We start from the raw sequence: 27,116 nt of genomic DNA on the forward strand, positions 1-27,116 counted from the left end.
GGGCCCTAGTGGGTCGGGGGCTACGACCCCGATGCCGTCCGGTGCTTCGGCCTCGACGCCGCCTGCGCCTTCGGGCCCGGCGCCGCAGGGCTCCACGATCCCGACACCGCCGGTGCCCTCGGGCCCGGCGCCGCAGGGTACAGCAGCCCCGGCGTCGTTGGCCCCTTCGGGCCCGGCGCCGCTGGACCCTCCTTGGGCGATGGATCGTCACCGGTGGACCTTACGACCCCCCCGGCGTCGGTCCGTGTGGTGTCCCCTCCGGCGTCGTCCTCGGGCGGCGCCGTCCCCGATGCCTCCTCTCAATCTGTTCCGACTTCGGGACGACGCCTATCGGCGCCGCTCTCGACGCCGTTCGGAGATTTTAGTTTCTATGAACCGACCTCATTCACTTACGACCCTGAATCTCAGGAGATGGGGAAGAGGAGAATTGGGAGGGGTCTGAGGACCCTCTGGCAAGGGAGTGCCAGTCTAACGTGGACCGGACAGGAGACCTTGGGGAGGCCAGTGGCCTGGACACCTCTCCAGACACTGGGTTTGTCTCCCCTCCTACCGTGGCTTCGGAGGAAAGTGCTACTTATGGTGTGGTGTTGATGAGGGCGGCCAAGGCCTTGGGCCTTGAGCTCCCCGTCGCGGCCGTGAGGACTAACCTCCTCACTGAGGTCCTTAAGCCACAGTCATGCTCCATGGAGCCTCTGCTGCCGTTTAATGAGGCCTTGACGGACGTTCTTTTGGGCACTTAATCCAGGCCCGCTACAGGTTCACCTGTAGATAGGAACGTGGCCAGACGCCACCGCCCGGCCCTGGGCGACCCATGTTTCCTGTCCACCCACCCCACCCCCGAGAGTATGGTTATCCAGGCCTCTAACTCCAAGACCGCCTTCATGCCGGCCCCGCCGGACAGGGAATCCAAGAGGTACGAGAACTATGGCAAGAAGGTCTTCTCGTCCCTTAGCTTGGGACTGCGGTCTTCCAACACCGCATGCCTCTTGGGCCGTTACACCCACTCTCTGTGGGAAACGGTGGCGGAAGTGCTGCCAGAGTGTCCGTTGGAGGTACGGGCCAAACTCGGCCAAGCCCTAGTGGAGGGCCGGGACGCAGCAAAGTATTCAATCAGGTGCAGACTGGATACTACTGACTCGCTGGGCAGAGCGATGGCTACAACGGTGGCGATACGACGCCACGCCTGGCTGAGATCCGCCAACTTCTCGGCAGATGTCCAAAATACACTCATGGACATGCCGTTCGATGGCCGTCGCCTCTTTGGCGACAAAGCAGACAACGCGCTTGAGCGCTTTAAGGACTCCAGGGCTACGGCCAAGTCCTTGGGCCTCTCGGCCCCGCGCCAGCAAATGGGTGCCTTTCGCTCCTTTCGTGGCCAAGGAAGGGGCGCCCCCACACGTGCCGCCAGCCACTCGCCGCAAACTGTCGTCCAGCGTGGCGGCGGCCGTGGAAACCGCCGTGGAGGCGGTCGGGGAAACAAGCGGAGCCAGTCCACACCTGCCCCTGCAGCATTCGCCTCTAAACCCTCCTAGTCCGTGCTTTTCGGCCCATGTGACGCCAGTGGGAGGCAGGGTTCGCCATCACCACTCTCACTGGTGCACAGTCACTTCGGACAGGTGAGTGCTGCAGATCGTCCGAAGGGGCTACTCCCTCCCCTTCGAGACGACCCCTCAAGCCATGCCACCGCAACACCACCGCGTATCGGGGGATCACTTGTGGCTCGTGCAGGAGGAAGTTTCGGCCCTCTTGGCCAAGGGGGCCATCGAGCTCGTTCCTGGGCCAGAAGTAGGTCGTGGTTGCTACTTCCACTACTTCCTGGTACCCAAGAAGGGCAAAGGGGGCCTACGCCCTATCTTGGATCTGAGGAACGTCAACGGCTTCCTCCGGAAGGAGAAGTTCAAAATGCTGACACTGGCTCAGGTCTTGGCTGCCCTAGACCCAGGAGACTGGATGGTAGCGTTGGACTTGCAGGACGCATATTTCCACATCCCCGTCCTGCCGGCCCACCGGCGTTACCTGCGGTTCACGGTAAGCCTCAAGCACTTTCAGTTTACCGTGCTCCCCTTCGGCCTTACCAGCGCCCCACGGGTGTTCACGAAGGTGATGGTGGTGGTCGCAGCTCATCTGCGCAGGTTAGGGGTCTCAGTCTTCCCCTACCTAGACGACTGGTTGTTGATGGCGGGCTCGCCCCAGGCAGTCGTCAGCCACCTCCAGACTACGGCGGATCTCCTGCACCTGCTGGGATTTTCTATCAATGTGCCGAAGTCACACCTGTGCCCCTCTCAGAAGCTCCTTTTCATCGGAGCGGTTCTCGACTGGGCGCAGTTTCGGGTTTACCCGCCCGAACAGCGGGTTCGGGATATACAGGCTCTGATTCCCATCTTCCGGCCGTTATCCCGGATTTCGGTCAGGTTGACGCTGCGGCTTCTGGGGCTGATGGCCTCCTGCATCCTTCTGGTGCATCACGCACGGTGGCGGATGCGGGCTCTGCAGTGGGACCTGAAGTTTCAGTGGGCCCAGCACCGGGGCAACCTGTCCGACCATGTCCTGATCTCGGAGGGCACTGCGAGACAGCTGCAGTGGTGGCTCACGGACCGCGATTGGGTCAACGGCAGATCCCTCTCCCTTCCCCAACCGGAGCACGTAGTTGTGACGGACGCGTCCCTCCAGGGCTCGGGAGGCCGCTTGGTAGAGGCGGAGATCAGAGGACTCTGATATGGAGCCGAGACTCGGCCGGAGACCAATCTGTTGGAGCTGCGGGCGATTCGTCTGGCACTGAAAGCATTCCTCCCGTCTGTCCGATGGAGTGCAGTGCAGGTGTTCACGGACAACACCACCGCCATGTGTTACTGCAACAAACAGGGCGGAGTGGGGTCGTGGACCCTTTGCCAGGAGGCTCTGCGTCTCTGGCAATGGCAGGAACATCACGACGTGACTCTGGTAGTTCAACACCTGGCAGGTTCCCTGAACGCCAGGGCGGACAAACTCAGCCGTCGGTGCTCGATGGATCACGAATGGCGTCTGAACTCGGACGTGGCGCAAGGCCTCTTTCTGCGATGGGGAGAGCCTTGGTTAGATCTATTTGCCACCGAAGAGAACGCGCAATGTCCTCAGTTCTGCGCGTTGGAATTTCCAAGGCGGCACTCGCTCGGAGACGCTTTTCGTCGCGAGTGGAGCTGCGGTCTGTTGTACGCCTTTCCGCCTATACCTCTTCTGCCCAGAGTGCTGAAGAAGATCAAGCGCGACCGGGCACAAGTCATCCTTGTGGCTCCGGACTGGGCACGAAGGTACTGGTATCCCGAGCTACTCAGCATGTCAGTCGATCCCCCGGTTCGTCTGCCTCTTCAGGAGGACCTTCTGTCGCAGCAGCAGGGGACGGTCCTCCACCCGAACCTGTCCAGTCTCCACCTCCATGCTTGGAGATTGAGCGGAGACAGTTGAGGCCATTTGACTTGCCTCCTGAAGTTTGCAACATCATTCTGGCAGCCAGGCGTCCCTCCACAAAGACAGTATACGCCTGCAGGTGGAACAGATTTGTGGCATGGTGCACAGCAAAGGCTGTGGATCCCCTCAATGCCCCTCTCTCTGAGGTTCTTCTCTTCCTTCTTTCTCTGCCCAGCAGGGCTCTGCTCTGGGCACTATCAAGGGCTATCTTTCGGCTCTTTCAGCCTTTCTGAGGCTGCCTGACCAACCTTCTTTGTTCAAGTCCCCTATCGTAAATCGATTCCTGAAGGGCATCACTCATACCTTTCCTCCTGTTCCCTTCGTGATGCCTCAGTGGGACTTGAACCTGGTTCTAACATTTCTGATGTGCGCTCCCTTTGAGCCACTTCACAACTGTCCTCTTCGCCTTCTTTCTTTGAAGACTGCCTTCCTGGTAGCCATCGCCTCTGCCAGGAGAGTGAGTGAGCTCCAGGCTCTATCCTGTAAGCCTCCTTTCCTTTCAGTCCATCCGGACAAGGTTGTTTTGAGGACTAGGCCCTCCTTCTTGCCTAAGGTGGTCACGGCCTTCCACATTAGGCAGTCCATCACATTGCCCACCTTCTTTCCGCCTCCGCACCCCTCGAGAGAGGAGGAGAGGCTCCATCGTCTGGCCCCAAAACGTGCGCTCTCGTTCTATCTGGATCGCACACGGCAGTTCCGCTTGGATGATCAACTCTTTGTTGGGTACGCGGGCGCTAAGAAAGGAAAAGCGGTGCACAAACGGACCATCTCTCGATGGATTATCATGTGCATCCAGGCGTGTTACTCCTTGGCTAAGAAGGAACCCCCTGTTGGGCTGAGGGCTCATTCCACTCGAGCCACGGCCACTACAACTGCCTTGTGTCGAGGTGTGCCCTTGCAGGACATTTGCCAGGCAGCTACGTGGGCCTCGTTGCACACGTTTACACGGCACTACTGCCTGGACAGTCCGGTCCGGAGGGATGGCTACTTCGGCCGTTCCGTTCTCCAGGACTTTCTGGTGTAAATATTGGTTCGCAGACCCACCACCACGGGAATGGTATTGCTGGGGTATCTATTCTAAGGTAAGGAATCTATCACTAACGTGTCTCTTTCAGATGCACAAGTTACTACTTGTGTAACGATATATCTGTAAGAGACATTAGTTAGTGATAGATTCCTTACCGGCCCACCCATCCTCCCCGTTCTGCGAACCGATATCTAGGGTTAAGGTCATCCCCCTTCAGGGCCCTAGTTTCTTGGCACCAGTGTCGGTTTTTGTCATTACTCTGCGCTTCTGGCGCGGAAAAGCTGTGGCTACGAACTGACGTCAGCACGCGGAGGCGGCGTCTAAGTACTCCGACGATGTCATCACGGCGCCCACGACGCTGACGACGGACGCGGAGCCGCAGACGACGCCTACCGACGCGCAAGGGTACTGCTCCGCAAAACTTTCCGGATCCAGTCTGACGCCTGGGGATATTCTAAGGTAAGGAATCTATCACTAACTAATGTCTCTTACAGATATATCGTTACACAAGTAGTAACTTGTGAAACAGGAGCATACCACACAAATTTGCGTTGCAAGGGGGTAGAACCCAATCCATGCAAGGCCTTAAATACCAGGCAGAGTGATTTGAACTGGATTCTTTGTTTCACAGGCAGCCAGTGCAGCTCCGCCAATGCCAAGGAGGCAGAAGACCTTCTAGACCAGCCTACTGCTAATTTAGCTGCAGTTGACTGTAACCTCTGCTTCCTAGCAAGCAAAAACTTTGGGGACTCAAGGAGGAGGGCATTGCAGTAATCAACTCTGCTAAGTACCGTGCTCCGAACTATCAAGGAGCGCGCCAGAGGTAGCAACAGAGGAAGGATCTTCCGAAGAGAGCGGGTAATAGCCAGGTAACAACCTACTACTTTCGTCACATGCGCCTCCAGGGTGAGATTACAATCAAATGTCACCCCTAAATTGAGGACTGACTTCACAGGCTGAACCAAGTTAGAGGGATCAGAGGGCCAAAAATTACTGGGAAGCCTGGAGGGGATCCTTTCCGGGGTGCAGTATAGCAGCTCGGTCTTAGACGCATTATATTGCCACAGTGTAGTGTATCGCATGCAGCTGTGAAACTCATCAAGAGAGGTTGACTGAGCTCCCTCCAAAGAAAGAATGAATTGAGCGTCATCTGCATAGTTAACAATCTCAATATTATTACCTTAATGACATTCATTAGGGGTTTTAGGTAGATATTGAACAAAATGGGGCTGATGGCCGAGCCCTGTGGAAAACCATGTGAGACACTAGTAAAATCAGATTGAAAAGAGGCAAGGGAGACTGCCTGCTGCCTACCTGACAGGAATGATTGAAACCTCCTCAGGGCACAGCCCTTCACTCCCACCTCCTTAAGTTGTCTCAACAGGATTCCATGGTTCACCGTATCGAAGGGAGCAGACCGGTCAAGCAGAATAAGTACGGCTGCCTGCTCCCCTGTCTGCCCGCCTCCGAAGTTCGTCCATCACGGTAACCAGAGCAGTTTCAGTGCCATGGGCCAGTCTAAACGCAAATTGTTCCACCTCCTGGAGCTTAGCTTGTTCCAGATAATTAGACAACGTGCTACTCGCCACCTGTTCAACTATTTTAGCGGGGAAAGGTAGGAGAGAAATAGGTCTAAAGTTTTTAGGACACTTTGGATAGAGGTAGGGCTTTTTAAGCAGGGGTGTCACCAATGCCTGCTTCCACTGAGACGGCACCACCCCCTCAGTAAGAGAATGATTGCAAATCAGACGAAGCGTGGGGAACAAAACTGCTCTAAATTCTTTCTAAAACTTACAAGGCTATGGGTCCAAAGGAGAGCCAGAGGCAATACCATCAGCCAGCCTACAGAATTCCTCAGGTTCCAGCGATAAAAACTCTGAAAGAGAGACCAAGGTAGCCCCCTCCAAGATTGCGTCAGCAGGCACAATACGACTATCCTCTAAGGCAGGGATAGTCGTCCCGGCTGGGAAATGGGGGACACCACCCAGATCCATAATAATGCCATTGACTTTATCACAGAAAAACCTGGCAAGATCATCACAAAGACTTTGAGAGGGAGAAATCACACTCTTAACGCAGTCTGGATTATTCAGGCTGTTAAGAATATTAAAAGTGCTTCTAGCGCTATTGGGGGCATTAAGTATTAAGGTGGCAAAATGGTCAGCTTTACACCTGTTAATACTCTTCCTATATTCTGCAATTTTTAATCTCCAGGACATCTTGTCCACATCCTGGTAACCATGCCTCCATTTTCTCTCAGCCAGTTTACGTTCATGTTTAAGGGTTTTTAGCTCTTCGCTGAACGAAGGGGCAGAGGGCCTACCCCTGTTCCGAAGGTTCTTAAAAGGAGCATGAGTCAAGAGCCAATTTTCCTACAAAAGGCGGAGTCGTTTTTTTCCACCTAAACGTCCGGGGGGAAACAATCCTGCACCTGAAACACCGGGTCCTGGGCACTTTTATGCAAATGAGCCTTCCAGTCCCTGCCTAAGAATTCACCCACCCGATTGCCTCCCCGCTTATCCAGGTTGGCAATGTTCATATAGAACTTAACCAAAAAATGATCGGTCCAGTCCATAGGTAGGATCTCCCCAATATACACCTGTTCATCCTCAGAAAAGATATGATCTAGCAGATGCCCTCCAGTGTGAGTGGCCTTAGATACTCGTTGCAAGAGGCCCAGGCCCTCACAAGACCAAGTAATATTGGCCAGGCTAATGTCCAAGGGGCCATTTGCCCAAAGATTATAATCGCCCCAAATTAGTAGTCTACGGTGCATAGCGGCCATGTTGGTAAACATCTCCAGCAACAAATGTTGCTGTTGCACGCTAAATAGCCCCGGGGGACGGTAACAGAAAATCCCTGTAATAGACTGGCCACAAGGACTCTTAATTACAAACCCAAAGATTTCAACTCCTACAACACCATCAATATTGATAGTGGCTAGGTTCAGGGAGTCTTTATAAATCAGCCCAACCCTCTCCCCTCCCCCTTGTTCTTGGTTTATGGAGGATTTTATAACCAGGGGGGAAGGCAGAACCAATCTGTTTTTTATAAGTGATTGGTGGCCTGCAGCTGCAGGGGGCTACTCGGGCTGCTCTGCGTTTTTTTCTTATTTGAACTGCCAGTGTTTTTAACTAGTAATCTTACTTTGTTTTAGTTGTGTAGTCCTGATGGTATAGGGGCTGCTGGGGCAGACTTCTATGGGGCAGAGGCTGACAGCTGGGGTGCAGAAGTGATTCCTCCGCACTCCCGCGTGACATCTTCCGCTCCTCTGATTGGCGGGGACCGTCCATGCGAGTGGTCCCGCCTCTCTGGAAGGTAGCGCTCAAGTCGGGGGCCGCACAGATAAAAGGGATGCTGATGCGAGTGCGCAGCTGTTTATAAGTGATTGGTGGTCTGCGGCTGCAGGGGGCTGCTCTGCGGTTTTTTCTTCTTTGAACTGATGATGGGTACATCTTTTCTTCTATAAATATCACCTTCCTATCGAGCAGCACATCAGGTCCCAGGCGTTCTTTTATCTGCTGCATCTCTCTAAGGTAAAAGGAAGACTCCTTCCCTTAATTCCAAAGCAGCCCTTATTTTTTACATCGATAGGCCTAAGGAGTGTGAAAGAAGCAAAGGCAAGATTGAGGATCATGTCCCGGGATAAGAGAGAAAACCAATTGGGTATCATCATATGAAATTATAGAGATCCCAAACGACAATACTATGTCTTCCAAAGGGCACTTCTATAGATTAAAAAGCGTGGGGCTCAGAGACGAGCCCTGTGGTACTCTGTACTTATAAGTAAGGATGTCTGAAATACAGGATCCATCAAAGACGCGGAAGGTCCTGTCCCTTAGAAAAGTTGAGTTGAGCCAGTTCAAGGCCTTTCCCGAGACTCCTGCGCTTTATGTTCTCTCAATAAGGATGTGATGATTTGCATTGTCTTGCATATATATTAGACATTAGTTTAGAAAATGGAGGGAAAAATGCTTTGCTCCTTTTCTAAAGTTGCATCTAATACTCAAGTTCAAGCTTTGGAACTAGAACTTGGTCTACCAATTGCCTTTTCTTTTTTGTGCTGCTATTGTACTGTGGCGGATTAGCATTCTAGAGTAGGCACTCTAAGATTGGGTTTAAAGGAAGAACTGATTATGGATAAAAACAAAACCAGTGTATTTAAAGATAATTTCACTGAAGCACTAACCACGTTAGAGATTCCCTTGGATTACCTAAAGACTTTGAAATATAGTCATCTGCAGCTTCTGTTAAAACTACTAATTTCCCCAATTAGCTTCAATTTGGACAAATTGCACTGCATTACAATGAAAAACTGTAATATTATTCTTTCTATGTCCATATACTGAAATATGCAGCCACATTTAATGATGGCTTCTAAACATTGTATTGACAGAAACAAATTTTTATTGCAAGCAGACATATTGACCGTTATGGTAGTTGTAGGGGGTGTTGTGGGCATCGCGTCAGAACAGCATGCATGTCCATGTAATAATGGAGTACTCAGAACTGATGGAACCCCATTTGATATTCGGCATACCATTCTCCAGCCAGAGCTTACAGTGGTGATGGACTTGTCACCTCAGGCTGGGGTAGTTATCTAGGTGATAACTTGCAAATAAGTTGCATGCCCTACTGGTTCAGTCTCCAAAGTTCACCTTTTTCACTTTCACATTGGTGCTTCGGATGGGTACATCTTTTCTTCTATAAATATCACCTTCCTGTCGAGCAGCACATCAGGTCCCAGGTGTTCTTTTATCTGCTGCATCTCTCTAAAATTAAAAGGAAGACTCCTTCCCTTAATTCCAAAGCGGCTCTTATGTTTTTACATCGACAGGCCTAAGGAGTGTGAAAGAAACAAAGGCAATGCAAAAACAAATCATATTCTGATAGATTCTCCTTTCCATAAAGCTTTTATAGCTTGGTCAAACAGGGTCCTTCTGGTGACCTTCTTTGCCATTGTAACAGGGGAAAGGCTGCCCTACATCCCTGGCTTGGTTTTCCTGGTTAAGAACATTGCCATGTTGGAATTTGCCCATAGATTCACCGTGCACTCCTGTATAGACTCAAGTCCACAAAGGGGGCAATTTTGCCTCCTGTATTGACTCCAGTCCACAAAGGAGGCACTTTTGCCTCCTTGGTCTTGCAGGGCTTCTGGGTATGAAATCCATTCAGACCCACTTCCTTATTGGTTATTGCTTTGGTATTGATTCACAAGGTGGGGAATCTGTGGTTAAAAGTATCCATCAGAAGGAGAAGTTACTTTCCTTTGGTAATGCTCTTTGGGGGGGATATTCTATCTAACCACAGATTGCTCAACACTTGTCCTCCTCCCTGGAATGGACATTTGCGGAAGAAATATGGTTCCCAGGTAAATTTCACACTTGGCCAATGATTTCAGTTTTAGATTTGCGCTCTGTGTCTGAAAGCATGGAACATTGCATTTAAAAAACTAACTTAAGCATGCAGAGGGGGCACATATTTGTGGCTCTGTGTCATCATGTCCAGCAGCGAGACAGTCATGGCGGGTGGTTAGCTTCACCTGCTGGGAAACAGGAGCTGCTGGACAGTTTTTGAGATCCAGTCTGGAGATTATCAAACTGAGCAATCTGCAGTTCGATAGTATTCATTAGATGAAAATAACACTGTGTTGTTTGACGATCACATTCATGGATTTACTGAAAATTAAAAGTTGATATTGACATCACTCATTTGGAAGGACTAATAAGCCTTTGTGGGGGGGTGATTGATGGGCAGAGGAAAGTGAGTTTACTTTCCCAAAGTGAAACTGGTGTTTGGAAACAAAATGTGTGTTTTTAATATTTTTTATGACATATCAAGGTTATATTATAAAATAAGGCATTTGCGAAATATGTATATGACTGATGTTTTTGCAATAATTCATACACAGATTGGCACAATAACTGCTAATGCTTTTTTAATGGTGAAAGTTTCTTTTGATGCTCAGTCTGTTAGTTCATAAGGTGGCATGTCAACATCTATATTAGCAAAGCTTTTTTATGAAATTATCACGCGTACTACTGTCTTTTGAATGTTTTTTGCGCACTGTTTAAGCATTCCTATTGTGGAACCCATTTGTTGCTTTTTCTAGGTGCATACAATAAGTTAAACCTAGTAAGTGATCTTGCAAATAAAAAATAATCTTATTCCATAACTTACATTTTCCTATAACTAACCAAATTATGTTAATTTGAACCACACGTTTTCATGTTTTTAAATTTTTTATTTTAACATTTTACTGCAATAATTGACATTCACAAAGCACGTCATTGTAAACTCGATCCATCTGAGCAGAATACAATTAGCACACGCATTGATTGAATATACACAGCCATTTAGCCAACATCCCTATACGGGTAGGCGGCGTCGACCAGCACGGCGGGGAAAGGAAAGAAAAAGGGTACCACACAGTTTAAGAAACAATTACTTGCACCCGACACTATAAAAAGAGGATAACTCTCTAGGTTGCAGCTCGCAAAACTACCCATCAGAAACCAGCCCGCAATGGTCGCTCTCCCCGCACACCCTCTACAATGAGCTATCCACTGCTGCAGGCACGCCCCGCCATCTTACTGACACCCACCAACATCTATACTGGGTCTACCAGGCCTCAGCCAATCCCAGCAGGCTCAGTAACACTCTCATCCCTCCCGACACTTGAACCATCTACTTCCTCCTCTGCATTTCGTACATCATGCTGCATGTAAGATACATATAAGCCCCAAAAGTTCTTTGGTCTACTTCTGGGGGGCAGAAGCTCGCTATATGTTTCTGATTGCGTGGAGCAATAGATCATATCTCCTGACCAATGTCTCAGCGTCGGGACTTGCCTGCTCATCCAGCACAAAGCCACTCGTCTCTTGGCTATAAGCAGCCCCATATCAACCAGTCTACGCACTGCCTTAGGTAGCTCCTTCGTATACCCCGAATTGCCATCAATGGGTCCGGTGCAAGACTCATTTCAACCACTCCGCCCCATTCCTCAAATACACTTTCCTAGTAGGGATAAACTCTCGGGCACAGCCACGCAAGGTGCAGAAAATCTGCAGCTGGCGAGCTACATCTTTCACACCTGGCATCATCTCGTAAGCCATATCTGCATAGCCGTTCAGGGGTATAGTAGATCCCGTTCAGAAATTTGAAATGCACCAACCTATCCCTACCGTGCAGTGACACTTTCCTGGTGTTTATGCAGCAATAGACCCACTTGTCATCCTCCATCTCGCCCACCACCTGCTTCAGAGTGCCAACTACCCCGTCGCGAAACAGGTTACCAGCGACCTCAATTTTAAGTTCATGCAGTGCCTGAACAACACCTTGTTCCGTGCAGGGTGCCAGCCATCTCATCCACTCTATAGACATAGCTTGGGAATACAATAATGCACCCGCCTGATTCTGTAACAGCCAATTCCACGCATGTCTAGTAGTGTTCAAAGAGTCTATAATGCCTGTTCTGCGATCAACAGGCTCCGTAATTATTGCTGGTAAAGGGGTAGGTTCAACAAAGTGCTCTCCGGTCGCAAATAGGGGACGTCTGCTCCACTGTGTATCCAGGCGTGCAACTGTACTCCTTGGGTCACTCTATAATATAGTTTGAAGTCCGGCGCGCCCAGCCCTCTTAGATGATACGGCAGTGTAGCACTCCCCACTTAACCCTTGCCTGCCTACCTTCCCACGCCAATTTTAACATCAATTGCCTGGGCAGAACTACCATTTTCATAATAGAGATACGTCCCATCAAGGACAATGGCAGACAACACCACAATTCAACATCTTCCAGCTGGGAGATGGCCGTGCCGTAGTTTTCCCTGAAAACTATGTCCGCATTTGTGTGCAGACGCACACCTAAGTATCGGACAGAGTCAGTAGCCAACTGTAACGGGTATTCCATATCAAATTTGGTAGTAGCTGGCGTAAGCGGGAACGCAATCGATTTGTCCCAGTTAACCCTGAGTCCAGACAGCGCGCCAAAACTGACTACCTCTCTAATAACCGGGGCCAAGTTATTCTCTGGATCTCTCACATACAGTAGCGTATTGTCCGCATATGTTGATACTACTATTCTATACATCGGGAATCCGACGCCTTCTTTCCCATGATACTCCCTGAAAGCGCAAGCTAATGGCTCCGCGACCAGGGCTTACCACAGCGGGGACAACGGACAGCCCTGTCTGGTGCCTCTACTAATATAAAAAGAAGCAATAACCAGGTCACCAATTCGTTGGTTGGTAGTGGAGAGTCCCCAGCATCTGTAAGAACACTGCCCCAAGCCCCATTCGTGTCAGTACTTGCGTTAAAAACGACCACTCTACTGAATCGAATGCTTTTTCCATATCTAGGAAGACAGCCACCACCTTGGTTTCCTGTCGAATGTGCTGCATTGTGCCAAATACCGTGCGGATATTATAAGTTAAGTTCCTGGACGGGATAAATCCCGCCTGCTCCGGAGCTACCAATATATGTGCCATCAGAGCAAGCCTGGTGGCTAAGATTTTCGCAAATATTTTTATATCCACATTGAGGAGAGACAGAGGGCAAAACGAACTGCATTCATCCAACGGTTTGCCCGGCTTTGGGATGACTACCAGCATACCCTCTCTCATAGATGGGGGTGCAGTGCCCGCCTCACACATATCAAACAGGGTTGCAAGGTGTGGGAGCAATTGTTCCAGGAATGTCTTATAAAATGCAACTATCAATCCATCTGTCCCCTGAGCGCTTCCTGTTTTCATGCTACCTACCGCCTCAATTATCTTGTCTCTATCGGATGCATTAAAAGTTCCCTGTATGGGTTTGGAAGAAAGGGGAGTTGGATATGCTCCAGATATTTGACTATTCGTCCGTTCCCGTCGACCGGGAACTGTATAGCTCTGCATAATATTGCCGGAAGCGATCTGCCACCTCCGTCTCCCCGGTCAAAAGCTCCCCGCCCTCCGACTTAATCTCAGTAACTTGTGTTTTGCCTTGCCTAGCCTTCATTAACTGAGCCAGGACAGATCCCGGCCTCTCCTCTCACCGTACACGCGCGCCGTGGCATACTTGCCTAAATGCTTCACTTCGCTATCTGCAGCCGCATGAAATTCCTCCAACACCGATTTAATTTCCTCGTCAAGAGCCTCACTGCCCCCAGCAAGTCGTTGCTGCTCTAGGCTTTTTAATTTACCTTCCAGGTCTGCCAGAGTCTTGAGCAGGGCTTTAAGGCCCCCCTAGTGCTTAGCCATCGCTACCCCTCTAATGTAGACCTTAAACGCCTCCCAAACAGTTTGAAAACTATCCACTGAGCCAGAATTCGTGTTGAAAAAGGTATCAATGGCTTCAGCCATCTCCTCCCTAAACACCGGATCTAGTAAGGAGTAAGGAGGGATCCTCCACGTAAATGGCGGCAACCGCTTGCCCCCGGTCTCCAGTACCAACAGGAACGGAGAGTGGTCTGAGAGCGTGCGTGGCAACACCAAGCAGTGTCACACCCTTTTAATCAATGTATTAGAAACCATCCAATAGTTAAGTGTATGTATGTTGTGGTACGCCGAGTAGTGTGTATAGCCCCCCTTCTCTCCATTCCTCGCCCGCCACACGTCACATACATCCAAACATACAATAACTTCCTCTAGTTTTCTGGCAGCCGCCGACGGGCTCCTGACCGGTCCTGTTTATCTGTCCCTGTCCGGGTCTCTAACCAGGTTAAAGTGTACCCCCCCCAATAATCTTAGTGTCCCCCCATTGGCAAACAATCCTAGCTATGTCACTAAAAAATTCAGGGCAATCAAAGTCGGGGCCTTAAAAATTAACTACAAGCAGATCAACACCCCGACCCGGACACTTAGATATGGCATATCGGCCGTCAGGGTCCGCTCTGAGCGTTGTACGTTTTAAGCGATAACCTGGGATTAACCCAGTTCAGTATTCCCCTAGCATGTGTGGTGAAACCCGACGAGTTAATATTACCCTTCAGCCCCATTCTTCAACATATGACTCATTTGTGGCAGATGAGTCTCCTGCAGAAGAATTTAGTTCATTTTGTGATATCCTTGATTATCACGAATATTTATTCCATGTTATTATTCACATGTTTTTGAAGTTAATTGCATCAAGTTAAATTATTGATCCAAGTATCATTCCGGATACAAAATGTTCAATTCATCTTTAAACCAATAGCATCACCCAATGCATTTTGGATCAAGTCCTTCATCTGGGGGAGTCTGCAAATAATATAAATATGATCCTTGTAAGAAATACCAAAATTGTCTACTCAATAAATTCATAATCTAAAGATTCGAAATGTGTGACTACATAGCAAGACAGAAAGTGTAAAGGTCACATGAACGGGATAGATGAGTAAATTAAAAGCAAGACGGTGCCGTTATGTGAGTAACTAAACGAAAAAGATTCTCTAAAAGGGTGAACACGTGAACGGAAACACAGTAAAGGAAACACTACTACCAAACAGAAACATGCATATAGAGATAGTAGCACTCAACATGATTATGACCTAAATAGCCATAGTGTGGTTAATAAGCTGTAGTAAGACGAAACGTGTATCAGCATTGAAAGAAAAACTCACCAAAGGTTCAGCATGGAGAGACCCCACAACATTGTGCGTCCTGCGCTACGAGTGAAAGCTAGTCAATGTCGCGTGTGCGTTAAGATTCAAGTTGACGTGCGCATGGAAAGAGGACAGAAAGCGGTGGCCATATTGGAGTGGTGTGTTGCACTCCAAGTGAGATATAGTAGTTTAAAGTGGAAAAGTAAAGATACAACACAGTTGCCCATAGAAGTACCGGACAACTGTATGTAGCACTAGTCCTCACCTTATACCAGAGTTATTTTTCATGGGAGGACCAGTGCTACATACAGTTGTCCGGCAACTGTGCCGCACCGGTCTATGCGAATGCTTTCATGAAGTACTTTGAGGAGAACCAAATCTTGAACCACAATCCTTGGGATACACATGCCATAATTTTTTTAAGATATATCGATGATATTTTTGTTCTATGGCAAGGTGATCTAGATTCTTTACAGACAGTCTTAACACAGTTGAACCTCATTAATGACCGGATTCAATTTACGTATGAGTACAGTCAGGAATCCATCACCTTTTTGGATGTCAAAATCAGTCGCATCGGAAATCATCTTGAAACCAACTTATTCAGGAAATCGACAGACAAAAACAATACTTTGCACTATAGGTCTTTCCATCAGATGGCCTTGAAGAATCACTTACCATACTCTCAGCTCCTACGTGTTAAACGGATTGTTTCAGAACCTAATAAATTTCAGGAACAAGCTATCGACATGATCAACCGTTTTGAAGAAAGGGGTTATCCCAAGTCTATCCTACAAAATGCTAAGGATCGTTGTGACAAATTGAGCCAACTTGAGGCATTACACTCTACACAGAAGGATACCATAAAAAGACCTGTGGTTGTATCAAAATATTCTGTAGTTTCTAAAGCGTGCAGAGCATCTATCTTGAGACGTTGGTCTATCATCAGTACAGAATCAGATTTCAAACAGATCTTTAAAGAACAACCACTTTTTGAGTACACCAGGGGGAACAACTTGAAAGAAATCATCACTAGACCCAACCTATCCACCTCTGCTGTGTACAAGGGCAATCAACCATGCCTCAATTGCAAAAACTGCAACAATCTGATCAAGTCATGAAACATCCAATGAAAGGGACGAATATAAACTTCAGGTTCAATGCCACATGCGACACTGAAAATGCAATCTACATCATCAAATGCCCTTGCGGTTTGATCTATACCGGTAAAACCTCTCGCAAATTGAAAACGAGAATTAATGAACACAAAAGTAACATTCGGAATGAAAGCGCTAAATCTAATGTAGCAATACACTTCAAGGACAATAGACATAACATAAGTCAACTGAGATTTGCTGCTGTTGAAGTGGTGGAGAAGCGTGAGGGTAGAGACAACAATAACTTCCTCTTGCAACGTGAGAATCATTGGATTAAATTTTTGCAGTCTGCTAAACCTCATGGGTTAAATGACCGGATGGAATTTTCTTGTTATCTATAATACATTTGTTATATCATTCATTTATTATATCATTGATCTAGTTTAGCTCTCAGTGTTCACTGTTTATATTCGTCATTTATTTATTGTTCTGCTGCATTCTAATCACAAGTTATATTTTTCCCATCATTTGGTGAAACTATTGTGAGGTTGTATCTTTACTTTTCCACTTTAAACTACTATATCTCACTTGGAGTGCAACACACCACTCCAATATGGCCACCGCTTTCGGTCCTCTTTCTATGCGCACGTCCACTTGAATCTTAACGCACACGCGACATTGACTAGCTTTCAATCGTAGCGCAGGACGCACGATGTTGTGGGGTCTCTCCACGCTGAACCTTTGGTGAGTTTTTCTTTCAATGCTGATACACGTTTCGTCTTACTACAGCTTATTAACCACACTATGGCTATTTAGGTCATAATCACGTTGAGTGCTACTATCTCTATATGCATGTTTCTGTTTGGTAGTAGGGTTTCCTTTACTGTGTTTCCGTTCACGTGTTCACCCTTTTAGAGAATCGTTTACGTTTAGTTACTCACATAACGGCACCGTCTTGCTTTTAATTTACTCATCTATCCCGTTCATGTGACCTTTACACTTTCTGTCTTGCTATGTAGTCACACATTTCGAATCTTTAGATTATGAATTTATTGAGTAGACAATTTTAGTATTTCTTACAAGGATCATATTTGTATTATTTGCAGACTTCCCCTGATGAAGGACTTGATCCGAAATGCATTGGGTGATGCTATTGGTTTAAAGATGAATTGAACATTTTGTATCCGGAATGATACCTGGATCAATAATTTATCTTGATGCAATGAACTTCAAAAACATGTGAATAATAACATGGAATAAATATTCGTGATAATCAAGGATATCCCAAAATGAACTAAATTCACTGGATTATTTTGTACAAAACGCTTTGTTCGTTTTTAGAGGTTGTGCCTGGAGAGTTGACACTCACATTGGGTGTCGCGGACCGCTTACTGATTACCACACTTCTGTCAGGGAGTGATATCTCTAGTGCACGCCACAAATTCACAATTGGATTATCAGCGGTGTGCGTAATCCCAATAACCTTTCTCCTGCAGAAGAGCCAGATCAACATTCTGCCTATTAAGGTAGTTCAAAACCTTCCTAAGCTTGCGGTGATCATTGAGTCCCCTAACATTCCATGGCAAAGACCTTATTTCCCCTCCCTGTTCCTGTGTCTCACGTTGTTCACTTGCCATTTGTTGCTTATTCAGTGCAAAAAGTGAAGCAAGTAAATTTGTACTTGGACGTGCCGTGTTGCGTCCACTCAATCAACACCCAACATCCAAACCAGCCCCCCCTAAAACCTGCCCCACCCCCACAGCAGACCTCCCTCAATGGCTGCATTTAATGCAATTCCCCATCCCCCTCCCTCATGCCCCCCCCCCCCTTTCCTACCCAGAAGCCCTTCAATTATAAAAACAACTACAGTGCAAGGCACACGTGAACGGAGGTAGCCCCTCGTGTCCAACTTCAGTAAGTAACTTCAATTGAATTTGGCCCTAGCTCCAGTGTGCCACCGCAATAACATTTTCAGCATAGGCCATTAAGCGCCTAACCCCCACAGACAAGTTTACAGTCCTCCTTGACATATCGCAGTATTCTAGTCCCAGCTGACTCTCTTAGCAACGTCACGAAGACATCAGGTCCATTGCCATTGCATGTAGCCTGCTTGTGTGAGGTAGACCCAGCCATTACTCTGCAACCAATTCGCATATTCGTAGCCACCCCATCATTCCTACGTTTCTTTCAGCAGTGTACCCCCCATAGCTAGGAGTTCCATGAATGCCAATCCAAAGGACTATATCTGAATACATTGATCACCCCACTATGTAACCCCCAGGACCTTACAATGTTCTAACAGTGTCCACTGCATTTACCACTTCTGTTCGTCCAGCGGGGTCTCCTCCATCACTTCTTGCTGCGATCGCGTCGGGCTGGTCCTCCGATCTTTGGCCCAGGTCTTGATAGCTTGCTGCAAGACCTTAGGATCCGTAAATATATGTGACTACCCCTGTCAGTTCACCCGCAGTTTTGCAGGATACAGCATGGCGTAGTTCACACCCAGCTCACGTAACTGCTTCTTGAGTGGCACAAAGTGTCTACGGGCCTCCTGTACTCTAGCAGTAAAGTTGGGGTACAGTGAGAGTTCCGACCCCTCGTATTTCAAGATTTTCTTTTCCCGAGCAACACGGAGGGCAGCATCTCGATCGCAGTAGTTGAGTAGTTTTGCTATTATTGGGCGCGGGGCGGCGGCGGGCGAGGTCCTAGAGCCCTGTGTGCTCTCTCCACTACAAACATTGCAGAGAAGACGCCATCCCCCAGTAGTGTGACAAGCAATTTCTCCATGAATTGTTCCATATTGCCCGTGGGCGTCAATTCCGGAAGGCCAACAAGCTGTAGATTGCAGCGCAGGGAGCGCGCTTCTATGTCCTCTGTCTTCTCCTGCAGGATGTGGATGACCTTTCCCAGTTGTTTGTCGTCAGCAGCTAGTGTGGTGTGTGCCTCCTCAACTTCCGTGAGGCGCCTCTCAGACATATCCAGTCGTTCGGCATGCTTATCCAATCGCTCCACCATTCTATCCATCCTGTACGACAAAGCATCCATTTTAGTGCACAAGGTGGTGATGCCGCTCTGCAAAAAGTGCTCCATAGACTTTAGGATAGACCGTATATCCTCTTCTGCGTCCTCCTGCACTGGCACCATCGCCCCTATTCCCCTACCCGGGCCAGGGTCTGGAGACTTGGACCGCCTCTGCTCAAAAGTCAACTTAGACTGGGTCTTGTCTACCTTTCCCATGCTTGTTGTGGGTGCCCACTCCTGATGAACTGCACTCAGTCCCACACAATCCAGAGATCAATGACGGGCCGAGGGCCACCCCTGAGTAGAGAATGTCTGCCCGCCACTTCCGCCTCTCACGATGCGCAACCTTCGCCAGCCAGTGGTACTCCACGTTGCCCACGCCGTTTCCTGTGCCTCCACCAGTGCGCAACAAGTATTGGGCTCCACCGTCCCCGGATGACAAATTGAGGGAATGTCCAGATCACGACTCCCTCAACCACCGCCGCCTCTATGCAGTCCTGAATGTCAGTGGCTCAAGCTAGTGCAGTCTCACACAGGCCTTCACTGGCGCAGGCCGTTCCCACTACGGGCGCTGTAGTGCTGTCCAGACTGTATCCGACCAATAGTCAGTCCCGGGGAGACAAGGCCGCAGTCTGGGCCTAGCTGTGCTCCCCACACCTTGTTTGCAACCGGCCTCAGCAGTCCCCCAAAACACTGGGATCTCGCGGGGCTGACACTTGGGCATCCCGAATGGGCCTCCTCTTCCCTGTATTTACACGTGGAGGTCCTCACAGGGGGGACCACAGGCTTCCTCCACTTGCGTCCACCGCTCTCTCTACTAGGCCGCACCCAGCCGCTACCGCCAGACTCCTGATGCCTCCCCTCAGTGTCCGAGCCACTCCACGCCCCTCTGCTGTTACAGTACTCACAGTCTGCAGCTGCCTCTTGGTACGCCTCACAACGCTGGGGCAGTCTCAGCTTTCTTTGGGGGCGCTCCTCCGCAGCTCCGCGGGCCAGCGATCTCGGGGCCAGTCCGCTCCTACGCCTCCGGTCCCCTTACGACGCTGCGGGGGCTATTTTAAATGCAACAACCTCGCCCTTGCTGCAGGATTATTGCCGGATTATGCGATGGCCTCACGGAGCTCTGGGCTCAGGCAGCCATCACGCTCCCGAGCTAGCTCCGCCCCCCACACATTTTCATTTTTTAACATTTACCACACTTGTGGCACCTGTCAGATTATTTGTGCAACTATTGTTTTTCCTGTATTTATTTAGCATATTTGAAAGTTTTCTGACAATGATGGACTTAATGATCACTAAGTCAGAAGTATATTCAAGTGAAGTGTTCTTCCTGAGACTTTGTCATGATTGCCTCATGCAGGCAATCAAAGCACATACTATATCTAATGCCAATGGGGAGCTAGTTGTGTTACAGGAAGGCTAGTGCCAGCTAGCCAACTCAATACCTGTCCCATATTCACTTTCAGGTAATATGTTGAACTGTATTGCCTCTTTAAGCAATAGTGGATCATGTGCTATAATTAGGCAATTTAAAGAAGTAATAGGCCTATCAAATTCAAACCTCCAGTAAAAATGGTAAATGATGTACATTCATCATACAAAGTCAAACAAAACATTGCAGTGGGTGTATTGCTTGTCATATTTATTGGTTCGTAGGAGGAAACTTAACCTGCTCTGTGTATAAGAAGTAGACCTTTTAGAATATATAGCGGCATAGATGAGATGCTTCGATTAGACACAAGTATTGTGCGGAAGTGTATGTATTTGTTCAGTTGCTGATCATAAAATTAACCATTTTGGTTTGGGTATAATTGATGTAAATGTTCTAGGTGCCACATCAAGCACTCAAAAAAGGTGGTTGAGTATGATTTTTAACAAGACTTGGCTACTGATAAAATCAACCTTTTACAAGATACTGAAGGTTCATAAGAACTTTCAATGTCTACCATTTCTTTAGTTGCTGAAAATGATTCAGTAGTTCACCCATTTGCCATTAATGTGGATTATCTACAGCCCATAGTGATGGAAATGGGATCCCTCATACAGAACACTACACATGTTTAAAATATTCTGCAGGAAATAGTTTTGTGTTCTAAGGATGTATTAAACCTATACCGTAAAATAGCCCACTACAGTGGCACAGAGCATAGAAAAGGCACTATTACAAGTAATGCACCTATTGAATATACTTCTAATGCACAAAACTTTGGGTGACAGAATAAATAATATCTACAAAATACCAGAATATCCAAGGTATCAAATGCTGCTCCGTCAGTAGGAAATATAGTTAGGAAGGAGTGTGAAGAAGAGTACATTTTACAAGCGAAATGGGGGACCTATTTGGTATGGTAAGGAAGGTACATTATTGACCCTTTTTAATGAGGTCTGGATCAAAGGAACAGCTAGTGTGAAATATTCATCCATGTAATAACATACCAAGTAAATACAAATATTTACATTTTCAAGATATCAGTACTGGATGTGATTTTCTTTTTTTTTTTTTTTTCAAACTGAGAAGTAGATGTCAAATACATTTAGAAGGCGTAAGGATACAGGTTATACACTCCAGCAACTAGGTTTAATTCAGAACAACTAAAACATTTGTTTTAGTCAAGTGTTTGGATTAAAATTATTATTTTCAGAAGAAACACGGGAATACATTAAAAGTAATATTGTAAACGAAATTCCAGGAGCGACCCTAATAAGAGTACACATTAGTTTTAAGTGGAGAAAAGTAGAAGGATTACTAAAATGTAAAAAGAAATATTTATAACTAAATTCATATTTGATGACATTTTTGCAACAACCTCCTACAGTAGAAAGAACAATGGAGACATTGGAAATTGGGGATGATTCAGAATTTCTGACACTTTTGTTTGTTTCCAAGGAGGGAACAGTCTCAAAGGATATTGAGGATTCAGAAAAGAAGAACTTCTGATTCTCATTTGCAAAAATTATACATACATATTCAGATTAGTTTGTAGATTATCCACCTGGAGGAAAAATATATGCATAATATATGCATATATGGAATTAAATGTATGTGTGACAACTACTTTGTTGAAATGACAAAGATTTGTAAGCATATGCTGTAATGAGCACATATCTAGCATTAGTTGAAAGGAAAAGTAAAATCTCTATTGGCTGGGTATTATCGTAAATTAAGTTTCATGTTCTTGAATTTGTTACAGTAAACAAATGACGTAATGTGAAATAGAAATTAGAGCTAAGAGAAAGTAATTCAATAGAAATGCGGGGTAAAGTAGTCGTTAGATGATTTAAGACCAGTATTTAAACTGATCATGAATATGTGTAGACCATAGAGTAGAAATACTTTTTTCTACCAGAAAAGAACGTAGTTGCATGATTTAAGAGAAGGGATTGTTATTAGGTGAAAGAATGCAGAAGCCATTTTTCTGCCTTTGCTAATGAGAACAATTAATTGAGACCATGTTGCTCAAGAGATACAAGAAGAGTAATGAACTTGGTTGGTGACAGGTTGCTTTTATCATAATTTGTTCTAAGACTCCAGCTTGACTTAATGATATGTTTAATTCGATTGACAATAATTGCTAAACATTATACTTAGCGTTGCTATACTACTTCTTGTGAGGAAGGGGTGTACACTTTGAAAGTCACTGGTGAAATCAGATCTATATGTGAAACAAAGACAATATTTTAGACAAAAGATACAACTGTAAATCATCAAATGTATGAATATGGCTTTAAATGCCTACCTAATAAGAAAAAGGTTCATTAATTGTACATTGCCAAAGGTGCTGCAGTAATTTGTAATTGGGAGTTCGCAAACTAAAGAATCATTATAGAGGTATGATTTTTTTAGCTATCTGAAATTACATCAGGAATAGAACTTAACACGAATGAATACTTTACGGTTACGGGTAAGATAAGAGTGTGTGTGTGTGTGTGTGTGTGTGTGTGGGTGTGTGGGTGTGTGTGTGGGTGTGTGGATATTGAGTACTTTTCCTAAAAATGTTTAGATGTGTTATAAAAGTAGGTGTGTGCAAAATTTGTGAAATTATGATTTTTGTTTAGGTGCCAGGATCATATTGTATTATTGTATCATATTGTATCTGGTGACATTAATACATTCGTGATTTATAGTGTTTCATTATACTTGCATTCTTCACATTCGTTTTTTTTCCTTTTGATATGTCTGGTTAAAATATGTATGAATTGTGTAAGAAGTTGGGTTATTGGTTGAGGCGATGTAGCCCCTTCTCAAGCTACAATCACAATTGTTGTCAAGGTGAACCATAAAAGTCACTACATTCACTTGTGCTTCACCCTCTGGTAGAGTGGCACAATAGCAGTCAGGCTTAACTTAGAGGCACTGTGTTAAGTATGTATGCAACACACAAACACTAATCAATTGAAAACACAACACAAGAAAAATCAAACACCAAGTTAGAAACATTTGTATAATGTAATAAATAAATTGACACCCTAAAAATGCAACCCAATTAGTAGAACTTGAGTTAAGAATGTTTAAAGTTTTAAATAAATATAGCAACTAAAAGATCAAAGCGCCAACCACAGCTATCTGATTACACAAGACATTTGCAAAGTCAAAAGTTAAGGCTTACCAGGATGGAGCATGTTTTGGCTGCATGATGTTGATTGGGCCCCGTCTCGGCTTACCTTTGAACTTAGAAGAAATTGCGAAGAAAGGTTTCTGAAAAGGTAAAGTTCAGCTGGGCAAGGCTGCTTGCGGTGTCGAGGAGCAGGCATCGGCATCAGGTAGCCGCTGGACGGTGTCACGGTAAAGATATCTTCGAACGTTAGTCGTAAATCTCCAATTGAGCAAAGATGTAGTCCTGGAGGGCTCCGCAAGGCCAGATACCGTCGCTTGCAGGTCCCATTGAACATGATTTGCTGCCATGGAGAAGAACGTTGTGGGATCTACCACGAAGTTAGACAACTGGCAATGCACCTTTTGTGGATCACCAGGCAGCTAAACCCCGGTCTTCTGACAGTTCTCAGGCCACTTTTTAATGAAAAATATTCGAGGTCCCAGCCCTTAGTGTTAGTCAGGAGCAGCACCTTTACCCCACAGTCAAGAGTTCAGGACTGGATGAGCTTGACTAGAGCTTAGGGATTTGAGGGGGGATCGGGACTCAGTCTATCAGAGGCCAGGTGCAGGGTTTCTGTCTACTGAGCTTATGTCACTGTAATTTACGCAGGAGGTCAACCAACTACCTCTTTGAGTCACTGTGGTAGTCCTGGGTTCAAGCAGCAATGCAGGCATCAAACAGCAGGGCATTCCTCTTGGGAGTAAGGCAGATCTCAAGCAGCAGGGCAGTCCCCTTGGAAAGGTTTAGGTCTGGCAAAAGGTTTATTTTGTCAGATCGAATTGGCAGTGTAACACTGATCTACAGGCTGCAGTGGCAGGCCTAGGACATATTTTAAAGTGATACTTTAGTAGGTGACGCAATAAGTGCTGCTGGCCCACTAGTAGTAGTTAATTTAATATCACTGGGTACATGTAGTACCACTTTACTATGGACGTATGATAATAACTTAAATGTGTCAATTCGGTGCAAGCCAATTTGACCATATTTGAAGGAGAGAGCACAAGCATTTTAGCACTGGTAAACAGTTTTAACATCCACAGAGTCCTAATGCAACAAAAACAAAATTCAGAAAGCAAGAGGGGAAGGCAAAACGGTTGGGGAAAGACCACACCAAAGATGTTAGGTCTAACCACTAACATGCTCTGTGTGCATTTGTATTAATTTTAATAGTCTTTGTACTAAAAACAAATTTGAATCTGAAGTTGTGATAATTGTTTCTGGTTACTTATCAGAGTCTGAAAATGTAGTTTTGGACTGAAAAACACTTGTTAATGAACTGTATATGAACTCTGTTGCTTAAGATGGTATTGGATTTCGTGATCTCAAACATCTTGACTGAATACTAGAAATCGGATGATTTCAATGAAATAAGAGTGTGTTGGGAATAATTAATTATTTTATAGAGGAATGTGGTATATGTGTTGGCGTCACTCCGCATGCTTTGTGTTTTTTGTAACTTGTACTACCCAGGAGAGGCTGTTGTCCAATGAGTCACTCATGCGCTCTGTCATGCAGCCACTGTCTCCTGAATTGCCCTAGTGATTGAAAGCCCTACTATTTATGGACAGAGTGTGAGGTAATTGCTTCATTGTACCCCTCTGCCTTTTCCAATTGCATTCTGTCATAATGCTTGACTGGGATTTTATCTGGGAGGACTCTGTAAAGGCTATGACTTCTTAGCCGAAGTGTAGGGAAATTGAACGGAGAAATGCTGTTTTGCTACTATTTTTAACAAATTTGGTAAGAACCCCGTTCCCCCAACACCCCCCTCCCCCACCTAGAAAGTACTAGCATTTTATGTGGGTGTCCCTTCAGATAAAATATTTCTCTTGAAATTTGGGCTGCATAGTTTGTCCCTTGGTTTTCCAAATATTTTCATGGATGAGATCCCTTCGCTCAAGTAGGAATTAAGTTTGAACAAGGACTTGCCTTACTAGCCAGATACAAGTATGGCTGTCAGCCGCCATCAAGTATCAGGGCTCTGAAACGATTACTTATTTTTGTCAATCTTGAATAATGGTGATATACATGTGAACTTGAAATAAATCTTCCATTATAAGATACTGTTTTAACCAGTTTGGTTCTGGTTCCCTCATGTTATCGATCTTTGATAAAATCTTCCCTTTGGACCACCTTAGAAGCAATTGTATTGTGTGGTCCAGAAGAAGGTGGTAGGACAATTTTTTTATATGCCCACACCAAAACGTGGTTTGACAGTTTTTGGAAAAGTGATCCCAGCCCACAACATTTCAAAGGATAAAAATCTAAACTTTTTCTTTGCTATCTGTTTAGTGTACGTGTAGAATGCAGGGATACGTTATGAATGAAATGTATGGGAGGTAAGGATTCTGGATGTGTGTAGGAGTGAGTGGATTGTTGTGTGGGGGTATTTTTATATTTTATGGAAATAAAATGTTCTTTATTGTGATAAATAGGTTTTGTTGCGGGACATGGAAAGGAAATGTTAAATACTTGTAGGCTTTCTTATGGTAGGTGTCCTTTGAGATTAATGAAATGAGAACATTTGAGAAAATAGAATAAATATGGTTTGTAAAAAGATATTGCATATGTAGCATCATTTCATTTTGGTATCAGAACCAATAGCACTTGTTAGGTGCCCAAGAAGAAATACGGGTCAAGTGGGTATACTTTCTTGAATAGTGGTCTTTTTTTCCCCCTCATTCCAGACCTTAAAGTACTGTTGTTGGGTACCTTTGTTATCTATGAGATCCCGTAGACACCTGGGGAAAGAATTTGTATGTTTTCTTGCTTTGCTTAAAGAAAGTGATGGATATTACTTTTTTCGAACTAATCCCTTGAAAAGAATACCACATTTCGGATTGTGTTTGATAGTTGAAGTAATGCGGTCAGCTGGAAAAGTAGAGTGCAATTGTAAATCAACTCAAAAAATCTGGACATTAAGTCCGCAGATGAGATGATGATTGGTGTAGGTTTGTTGTATATTTAGCAAACGTTCCAAAGACAAGTTAAAATAGCTGGGGCATGTAAGGAAGAAATTGAATTGGAAGGTGGCTGAGATTAGAGAGAAGCGCACATGAGGAGTACAGGAGACTAAGGCTATTAACAGGACTGGATGTAAGGGATCTTTGAGAACAAAGTCTATGTATCAATAAATAGGCATGGTGGTGTGTATCAACAACATAAATGGCAACCGGAAAGGATGAGACATCAAGCAGCAGGTTGAGCCGTGCACTTCTGACCTAACGAGGAAAGACCTGAACTCAGTTCTTGATGAGAGGCAACAGTGCCTAATTCAGAGATAGACGATTGAGCCGTAGGCAAGTGTTTACAGCTATGTATCAGCTGCCACTTTATTTTGCTGTAGATATACTCTTCTCCACTGACTA

The 27,116-nt window shown here is 46.1% G+C and overlaps 1 protein-coding gene across 1 annotated transcript in view; it reads left to right on the forward strand.

Annotated features, from left to right (window-relative positions):
• RBM44 (RNA binding motif protein 44) overlaps positions 1-27,116 on the forward strand; it is a 1,989,784-nt gene that overhangs the window by 1,385,541 nt on the left and 577,127 nt on the right. The gene's annotated exons all lie outside the window — the stretch shown is intronic.

Source organism: Lissotriton vulgaris, chromosome 2_1 (assembly GCF_964263255.1).
Source record: "Lissotriton vulgaris chromosome 2_1, aLisVul1.2, whole genome shotgun sequence".
Taxonomy (NCBI): domain Eukaryota; kingdom Metazoa; phylum Chordata; class Amphibia; order Caudata; family Salamandridae; genus Lissotriton; species Lissotriton vulgaris.